Source organism: Bidens hawaiensis, unplaced genomic scaffold (genome assembly GCF_021521415.1).
Source record: "Bidens hawaiensis isolate Kalapana, Puna unplaced genomic scaffold, B.hawaiensis_p1.1 tig00002602_1, whole genome shotgun sequence".
NCBI classification, from domain to species: Eukaryota; Viridiplantae; Streptophyta; class Magnoliopsida; order Asterales; family Asteraceae; genus Bidens; species Bidens hawaiensis.
In genome coordinates this window covers 861,026-871,742 of record NW_027491141.1, presented here as the reverse complement: position 1 = coordinate 871,742, position 10,717 = coordinate 861,026, and the positions used below count along the sequence as shown (strand labels likewise).

The 10,717-nt window shown below is 31.9% G+C and overlaps 1 pseudogene across 1 annotated transcript; it reads left to right on the top strand.

Annotated features, from left to right (window-relative positions):
- The first annotated feature begins 795 nt into the window (after positions 1–795).
- LOC143620554 (ribonucleoside-diphosphate reductase large subunit-like) lies at positions 796–5,450 on the top strand (annotated as a pseudogene). Its single transcript, XR_013151355.1, has 13 exons — positions 796–1,080; positions 1,154–1,394; positions 1,472–1,548; positions 1,620–1,790; positions 1,865–1,957; positions 2,800–2,949; positions 3,031–3,117; positions 3,210–3,374; positions 3,493–3,612; positions 4,244–4,447; positions 4,517–4,666; positions 4,749–5,067; positions 5,139–5,450. The product of XR_013151355.1 is annotated as a ribonucleoside-diphosphate reductase large subunit-like (transcript).
- Positions 5,451–10,717: the final 5,267 nt, after the last annotated feature.

Genomic DNA, 10,717 nt, shown 5'->3' with positions numbered 1-10,717 from the left:
TTGTTTTAGTAGTATGTAGAAGTTAAGAAAACAAACAGTCTTCTTCATGCAGATTACAAATGTATGCTCCACATCTTATTCTACAAATGTAGTATGCAGACTGCAAACATTTTAGCTCTGAAAAAACAAATAACGCATAAATCTACTCCGAACCTCCAAAACAATTGAGACTCTATAAATCTATTTTCAACGCAAAGATAATTAAGTCCTTTAATATTAGTCACTACACTATCCACACAGTAATCGCCATATCATTAAACAACATGTCTATTGGTGATGGTCTAAGAGCATTCACATTCAACCCATCAACCCAACCCAGGAAACGAAATGAAACCGAATTTCAAAAACGCCTCCACTATAATAATCCACCCCTCGACCCGGCCCTTGTCATCATCAATTTCAATTACAACATGTATGTGGTTAAGAGAGACGGGCGTCAAGAAACTGTGCATTTCGACTGCTCGGCTGAAGAAACTGAGTTACGGACTCAGCATCGAGCACTGTGACCCGGTCCTTGTTTCCCAGAAAGTCTGCGCTGGTGTCTATAAAGGACATGTACTCCAATCAAATAGCTTGTTCTTATTATTATTATTATTATTATTTTAAGGATCTACTATATACAGAATTAAGGACATGTACTCTCACATCAGTGAGAGATCCGGCCAGAAGGCTCCACTTGTTGCGGATGATGTCTATGAGCTGCCCATTATCACATTATTATTATTATTATTATTATTATTATTATTATTATTATTATTATTATGCTGTATGTGGTTTTCTAGATCATATTGCTAACTGCTTTATACTATTTATCAGCATGCGGCTAGGTTGGATAGTGAGATCATTTACGATCGTGACTTTGATTATGATTATTTTGGTTTCAAAACACTTGAGAGATCTTATCTGTTGAAGATCAAAGGGAAGGTTGTCGAGAGGCCTCAACATATGCTAATGAGGGTTGCCGTTGGCATTCATAAAGGCGACATTGATTCCGTAATCAAAACCTATCATTTGATGTCACAGAGATGGTTCACTCATGCTTCTCCGACTCTCTTCAATGCAGGGACACCGAGGCCTCAAGTATGAACTACTCTTCTTTATATTTTTAATCTGACTTGTGGTTCTATATTTGTTGAATGATTTGCTTTTGTAGTTGAGTAGCTGCTTCCTATTATGCATGAAAGATGATAGCATCGAAGGCATATATGACACTTTGAAAGAATGTGCTGTTATCAGCAAATCGGCAGGTGGGATCGGTGTTTCGGTTCATAATATTCGTTCAACTGGAAGTTACATACGCGGTACAAACGGCACATCAAATGGAATTATCCCAATGCTTCGTGTCTTTAACGATACTGCACGTTATGTTGACCAAGGAGGTGGCAAGCGAAAGGGTACATGCTCTGTTAATTTTACATTTTATAATTTTATTCAGTCATGTATTTTGTAATGATTTGTTTTGAAACATTAGGCGCGTTTACTGTTTATTTGGAACCATGGCATGCTGACATATTTGAGTTTCTTGATTTGAGAAAGAACCATGGAAAGGTAGAAATTAGAACTAGTATTTTTTATAGCACAAAAAGGAACATTAATTTTTTTCCATATGAATTGTTTAGGAAGAACAACGGGCTCGTGATCTGTTTTATGCTCTTTGGGTACCTGATTTATTTATGGAAAGGGTTCAAAGTAACGGCACTTGGTCTCTATTTTGCCCGAATGAGGCATCTGGTTTGGCTGATTGTTGGGGTCAAGAGTTCGAAAATCTTTATACCCAATATGAAAAACAGGTATGATTTCATAATTGATGTGTTATCCTATTATTTTTTTAATATTTAATATAAACTTTTTGTTAAAAACACAGGGAAAAGCTAAGAAAGTTGTGCAGGCACAGAATCTTTGGTTTGAAGTTTTGAAAGCCCAGATTGAAACAGGGACCCCTTACATGCTTTTTAAGGTAATTTTAACTTGAGATCTGCTTTTAATGAGCTGTCGTCTGAACTTCATCATCAGCATCATACTCAATAAATCCCACCAATAGCAAAGCTATGGTAGGGTCTGAAGAGGGTAAGTTGCAGACAACCCTACCTCTAACTCTTAAGAATAGAGAGGCTGCTTTTAGTGAGACCCCAACTCGATAGTAGTTTTGCATCAAGCCTTAGACATAAGGCCCATAACACTCAACCATTGGGACACCTGCTGATTTGTGCATGTACCTTTGTCTTTCGGCCATCAACAACACCGCATGATGCCTGATTAACCTTCTGCCACTTTTAATGTTATTTTCACGAAATTAGTAAAATAACGTCAAAGTTAGTGCAATTTCACTTTTGCCCACCCGAGGACCTCTCATATATACGTTATATGCACGCAACACATATATACATTATGTTGCCCGGACTTGAGTTGTAAAAATAAACTTGTTTAATAAAAGAGACTGAGATGGAGCCTCGCTTATCGAGCTCGAGCGGATAGTGAGCTTGAACAAGCCTTTTTTTATATAATCTTTTTATATAATATTTAAAATTATGTTTTTATGATAATCATCATCATCATCTATAAAATTAAGATAAATTGATAAAAAAATGACTAAATAAGAGTTTGTGTTTATATAAAGATTGTAATTAAAAAAGTATATAAGTATTTAAAGTTTTATAAATAAAATATTAAATAATAAACAAGCTTGGAGTTTGAAAAACTACTCGTGAGCCGAGCTTCAGCTTTAGTAAATGTGCTTGAAATGAGCTGTTGTTTTGAATTTATAATATAAGTATTTAATGTATTTGTTTTTTTTGTTAGGACACATGTAACAGAAAAAGCAACCAACAAAATCTTGGTACAATAAAGTCTTCAAATCTTTGTACTGAGATTATTGAGTACACAAGTCCAACCGAAACTGCTGTGTGTAATCTTGCATCGATTGCATTACCACGTTATGTGAGAGAAAAGGTATGAACTGTTATTAATGAATTATAATAATTTCTCATTTCACTTTTTTTGGTTATGCTTATTTTTAATATTATGTTTTAGGGAGTTCCAGCTGAATCTCAACCGTCAAAGCTTGTTGGCAGCAAAGATTCTGCAAACCGATACTTTGATTTTGACAAACTAGCTGAGGTTTGTTTTCATATTTCTTTTATCTTGGAAAGTTTTTATTGATTGGAATATGGTTGTAAATGTTTTGAACTTGTATTTATTTTTTTTTGCAGATCACATCAATTGTTACGACAAATCTGAATAAAATTATTGATGTCAATTATTACCCGGTTGAAACTGCAAAAAGGTCAAATTTAAGGCACAAGCCAATTGGCATTGGTGTTCAAGGTCTTGCAGATACTTTTATTTTGCTTGGTATGCCGTTTGATTCTCCAGAGGTAATAGTTACAGAAGTTGTGTTATTACTTATTAGTTATTACATGATTTGGGTTGTTTTATGAATTGAAAACATGGTTTTGACTTGTTGACCAAATGGGTATTTGGTTAAAATTGCAGGCTCAACAATTGAATAAAGACATATTTGAGACGATATATTATCATGCTCTGAAAACTTCATCTGAGTTGGCTGAAAAAGAAGGAACTTATGAAACATACAGTGGGTGTCCTGTTAGCAAGGTGAATATTTTTATTTGTTAAACATGTTCAAAGTTCAGTTCCGTTTATTTTTAAAATTAAATTAAGTTATGGGTGTCAATTTTCAACGTTACCTGAAACATGAATCGATATTTAAACTATTTAAAAATGGTCATGTTTGGTTGCCCTGTTCAGTTGAATGGGCTATGTTCAGTTGGCTTGTTTAGATAAATGATTTATGTTTGGTTGACTTGTTTAGTTAACTGACTGTTCTTGGGTTGACCTGTTTAGTTAGATGGGCAGTGTTTGGGGGGTTGTCCTGTTAGTTAATTGGGCTGTGTTTGGGTTGACCTCTATAGTTAATTGGGCCATGATAGGGTTATCACTCGCCAACCGTTTAAATTTCTTATATAAACATGCTAAATGGGTCGTTCGGGTTACACAATTTTGAACATGTGCTGGCTAGGGTTGGATAATATGTCATAAGGGAAGTTAGGAAGAGGATATATGTAGATGTCCCTAATGTTTTTTTGGCATATATAAAAAAGGGTTGCGGTTGGTTCAAAAGGTCAACATGCCAACCTAACATGATTGACACCCTTAATTGAAATATAAATGTTGTATTGACTAGTAACGGTAACATTTGTAACAATAATGTATATTATACATTTAGGGAATTCTACAACCAGACATGTGGGGGGTAACTCCATCCAATAAATGGGGACTGGACCGCACTCCGTTCAATGATATCCAAAAACGGTGTACGAAACTCACTTCTCGTAGCACCAATGCCAACCGCTTCAACGAGTCAAATTCTTGGAAACAATGAGTGTTTTGAGCCATACACTTCCAATATCTACAGCCGCCGAGTTTTAAGGTAACACATTTGTCTTACCTTGAAAACAAAGAAAGTAACTTTTAACAAGCAACTAATTTTCGTATGCAGTGGCGAGTTTGTTGTGGTGAACAAGCATTTATTGCATGATCTAACTGAAATGGGACTTTGGTCTCCTACTTTAAAGAACCAGATCATATACGAGGATGGCTCTGTTCAGAAAATAGCTCAACTTCCTCAAAAACTGAAAGATATTTACAAGTAAGATTTCTTTTAAAACTTATTTTCTTTAATCGTTTTATTTTTGTTATTGTTTTTATTTCAAGCAATATGGATTGATTAGGACTGTGTGGGAGATTAAACAAAGGACTTTGGTTGACATGGCTGTTGACCGTGGATGCTACATTGACCAAAGTCAAAGTCTGAATATACACATGGACCAACCAAATTTTGGCAAGCTGACGTCATTGCATTTTCATGCTTGGTCTAAGGTATCAAATATATGAACATGAGCTATCTTGGAATAATTATGTAAAATTGTTATTTAACTTGTAAATTTTTCTTGGTGTGTGCAATATGGTCTGAAAACCGGTATGTATTATCTGAGGTCGCGTGCTGCAGCGGATGGGATAAAGTTTACTGCTGACACTTCTCTTCTTAAGGTGAGTTGTCTTTTATTTTAGTTTGTTATATTGAAACTTTAAGTGACATGCTCTTGATAATTGGAATGTAGGATTCAAAAACGGAGTCCAAACCGGGTGACGGGGACGACAACACGAAAATGTCACAGATGGTGTGTTCGTTGATGAATTGTGAGGAATGCATGGCTTGCGGAAGTTAAAGTTATCGATGGTTTGAAGTGTTATGGTATAAAGTCTCATTTATGGTTTAGTTGGTAAGAGGGATTGGGATTTGGTTAGAAGGTGCTTTCTCCATATGGTTATTTGGGAAGTAATATGTATATTGGTATGTTAGTGGTTTTATACATGGTACTCATGTTTTCGTTAAGCTATATGCTCTTATGATATGTCACCTATTTGTTTCTAACAAATGAGTTTATCTAGTGGCAGTGGTGTCATAACAGGCTGGACGTGACACGATAAAGCATGACATGCTAAGACACGATGATTTGTTGTACTAAACACGAACCTGACACGATAACTAATCGTGTTGTTTTTTCCAAACACGAACACGGACCGGTTTAGTAACCTGTTAAAACCTGTCAAGAGACCTAAATATACATTGAATAATACATGTGTAATGAAATAAAAAATTTCAAAACAAGCATGAAAGTCTTAATTAACACATAATTCGTAACATATTTGAAACAGAAAACCAATTCTTAATATATATGAAACAAAAAACCGTAGAAGCAAATCATAACACTTAGAAAAATTATAATTTTCTCTCAATTTCAATCAAAGATTATTTTTTTTATACATTTATTATTATTCTTTCTTTCTTTTCTACTCAATCTTTTTTAACAAATATTAAAAAACTAGGATATAACCCGTGTAATACACGGGTGATTAAAAATGCAATTAAAAAATTAAATTTAATAATAAACATAATAACATACCTTATAGATTCATAAGATATAAATAATAATAAATAAATTTTATAATTCATAAATATTTACAAACCTCATTTAATACAACATTTAAAGTTATATTTGTAACTTTGTTTTTAATTATATAAATGGTAATAGTTTTAAATTTAAATAGCTTATTAGGTGCAAATTATAATTTTGGAAATTGTTTAGGTGGAATTCTATGTGAATAGCTTAGTTAAATGTCATGTGAAAATTATATATTGCTTTAATATGGTAGTTAGACTAGGTTATTGACCCGTGTACGACACGGGTGGAAATATAAAAAAATCGCTAAGTAGCGACACATACATAACTTCAAACGTTAAGATATTTTTAGTATATATTTTTTAGACGACAACATGATTTTTAATTGGAATTCATATTCGTATAGAAACAAAATATTGAAAAACATATGTTTACAAAACAATTTACATGGTGGAATGTTTGCAAACAAAATTTAAAACTTTAAACATAGTCTCTATAAACTACTAAATATTTTCTTATAAAATAATTTACATAAACGTTTTAACACCGTCTCTGTACTCACTTTTGATAAAGTTACATATAGTTGACCAGGTGTAAAAACCGGGTCTCTCAAGTTTCTGCCAACTCTTGCTAGAGATTCGCCTTGACTTTTGTTAATGCCATTGCAAAAGAATAAAAATTTAAATAACACAAAAGAAATGATATATATTCAAATTCATGTCAACCAGTTGCAAACTTAGATTGCTAGAACAAACCGATCATGAGCCACAATCAAATTTCAAAATTTTTAATTGGCAATGTTTATTGTCTTTAATTGACAATTTTACTTAGTAATTATAGTGGACAAGTTTCTTTACACCACGTGTTGCGCACGGGTGATTTTCTTTCTTTCCCCTATAGTCTAACTTAGTTTGGCTATCTAAATGTATGTCAAACTCATTTGCATTTCTTTCTACACTTATGTTTATTCTTTATGATCCTTATCTGAAGTATTAGGAGACCAGTAGACATTTATATCGCGTACCATTAATGGTTGTATAGTTGTATAAAAACGCTAGTGTATGGTGATAGATGTCTACTATGTGCAGCAAAGACAACTCACTGAAACACTTCAGGGACATATATAAATAAGTAAAATGGAGTAAATACACTATCCAAATACATTCATGCAAACGGTTACTTTTATATCTACAATTGTTTTTAACGTTTTTGTTAAAAAAACATTATGCGGCCTCTGCCATAAAATGTCCAACAAACCCAGTGTATTATACATGACATACATTCCTTATGTCTCATTTCTCTCTGGAAAGCTTTATACCAAGAGGACCATGTAAGGAACAATAAAATACCAAGTAATCTGAAACACATCCCATGACAATGTTTAGAATATATAGTGAAGTGGTGGTAGTGGTACTCACAATCAAAATGGGTTGAGTGGTTAAAATGGGAAGGGTTAAATAAAAAATAAGTAATATCACAGAGCTATGAGATATACCATTTATAACACATCCAAAATGACTGTACATACTGCATATTCTCAAAAGAAGCAAGAAAAACATTACTATCGGATTCTATTTTCTTCCCATCTAAACCTAAAGAAAAAGGAAAATGTAGCAAATTGGAATGAGAAAAATTATTATAATACATGACAAGTAGCATTCATCAAAGAAAACTTATTACAATATATGAAAAGAAAAAAAAACGCAAAATTAACATACATGACAAATAAATTGTTACCATTTTAAACTACTGCAATGATGGTCCTACTTGGTTATCTATATTATATTCTTCTACCTTCAACAGAACCACCAATTTTATTCAATATTCTTTCATTATTTTGTACCTTAACACATTTGCTATAAAAAGGTCAAAATACTTATACGATCAATATATTTTTTCCCGGGCCGAGCACAAATTGACCAACTACAATTTGAAATCGTAAAGGCCTATTTGTTTTGTTAGTCACGAACCGAATCTTAAATTTGTTAGACCCAAATTCATTTAAGCCCATTAGACATCTAAATAATAATAGCGGAAATATGTTATATTATAGAACCAAAATGCCAGTCCATATTGATTCTGGAAATTAGCCAACTTATGCCCTTTTACGTATCCAAGTGTTGATCGATACAAGACCAATTCCACGGATGATATACCACATGAACTCATCAAAATAATGTATAACCACCCAGTGTCATGTAAAACACCCAGCAACTGGCGAATTACATATTGACTGTTGACCCGCCAATTGACCTTTTTTTTGGTCAAATTTAACAAAAAGTAAGAAGTAGTAAAAAAGTAAGTAATTTCATGAAAGTTGGAAGTAACCAGAAAAGTAAAAATCCTCAAAAGAAATTTGACATTTTCAATTTAGTACAAGTTTACCCCGTTTTACTAATTCTCACATATTTTACGACAATGACCAATTCCATCGATGCCAAAAGTGAACACTTAATTAGGTTCAACTCAATAAAGCAATTAGTGTGTTTTTGTTCCAACATGAAGAGAGTTTGTTTAGCCCAATGCAAACTAACAAAATGATTGTTTTCACTTAAATAAAAATAATCCGATTTGTAGTCTTTAATTACACTTGCAAAAATAGTATCACTACTAAATTGGTTATTCCATCTAACACTCGTTACAAAAAGACACCATCCCAAACTGCATACCATTTATGACCATAAATCAAACCAGCTATATAATTTTGACTTTTTAATTCATTGTGTAGACTTTGGCTTTTCCTATGTTAGTTACCGCTCTTTCTGAATTCAAGCTATACATTTGTGCCAGCCATTTTGTAATACCCATAATAACCTTGAGTTTAAGTCTCAAATAAAGATATGACCTAATGCAGCTCAACATACAACTTAACTGCACTTAAAAATGACAATAATGAAGAACCAACTTGTACATTATAAGCAAAACCATCAGTGTATTACTTAAGGCACAAAATTACAGTATCAGTCTAATATACACACACATACGGACACCAACAGTAATACTTCGACTATGAGAGTATATTGGACTTTTAGAAAAAAGTTGTAGGGCCTTTTGACTTTGACATATATATTGGCCTCAATAATTATAATTTTATATTTTAGTTAAAAAAAGATTTGTGTCAATAGTTTGAAAAGCCACTTAAATCTTATTCAAGTTTTTTAATCCTTTTTATTATATAAATTTATTCACATTTATGAAATTTTTGTACTTATTTGTAATGTATTTATAGAAAAGAGATAAGAAGTGGGTTTTTAATCACAAAATAAATAAAATGCTTTTGAACGACGGTCCACACAAAACCTCAAGTTTGTTTTATCGAAAACAAATTATAATAACATTGTTTGTTTAGTCAAATGATTTTAGAGGTCTTATACATTAAAAGTACACATGGTAACCTTTCAACATGCTCAGTCCATTTTGGTGGTTTTCTTTTTAGCTAATTCTTTTTTTACCCACCTTGGCCCACTAAAAATAAAATGGAAGTTTACCAAACGAATTTAGTTACATAAGATTTGCGCAAACAAAAATGTATTGAACATTTCATTTCATGGTCATCCAAATATTTCAGAAAATAAAAACTCTAAATCCATAGTACGTTCAAAAGCTAACCTCTATAAGCTCGTCGAAAAGACTACCACTTATTTCATGTGTAATGTCACGCTGCCAATAAGTGGATATAAGTGTTGAAAGTAAATGATAATATGTAATTTTTAAAAAGTTTGACTTAATTGATTTATCGACAGCTAAAAAAATACCTCTGTCACACGTAAATTATTAAATGATTCAGCTGCATATTAGCTGAACATTATGTCAAGAATAGCTGGATAATTTGCAACCTCCACTTTGTTAATAACATGTATTTTTCTTGCACAATGCAACGATTCTTTAAAATATTAAATATTACAGATTCTGATATCGGTTTACAAATAATTGAAGACAGTATGTTAAAATGAAACTGGTTATTAAGAAAGATTATATAGTATGATTTGAAATCATAAAATAATTTTACAAATAATAAGTTAATAATCAAATATAGATGAGAGATATTTAACCATGAATTTAAATTTTAAATGATATTAGTTATTATATAATAAATATTTGACTTAATACCAATTTCGGTAAATAATTAAAAAGGAATGTGTAATATTGGCATTCATTTTAAAAAATTTTAATTTCTGGAAATAAACAATTATTTATTAAATATCCAAATAAAATTCAAATTTAATTGACCAATATTTAAATAATTAATCTTCAATATCAAAAAGTTTCAAACCATTTAATCTGGAGCTCCATCTTTCCATATTATATAAGGATACTGAATTCAGCCCTTTGTTTTACCAAATGTGACAAGCAATTGTTTCTCCTTCACCATGTCATAAGAGGATTCTAATGTAAATCTTAATGAGCTTATTTAAAAAAAAATTAAACTATAGCCTAAATGGTTAACCTGCATATGAAGTCTTACCAAGAGTGATTATTTCATTGTGCTTCGTTTTTCATCACGGTTTCTATCCGTGGAGAAACGTTGCATGTTGGAGGTCATAGATTGGTATATTCAGTTAGGTACAATACCTGGTAAATAATATAATAATAATAATAATAATAATAATAATAATAATAATAATAATCTACCAATCATATAAATCTCTAATCACTTAATAAAGTTTCGAATGAATTAGCGAATTTGACCCCAAATATATTAAAAGCACCATTCTTTAAAACAAATTAATAATGAA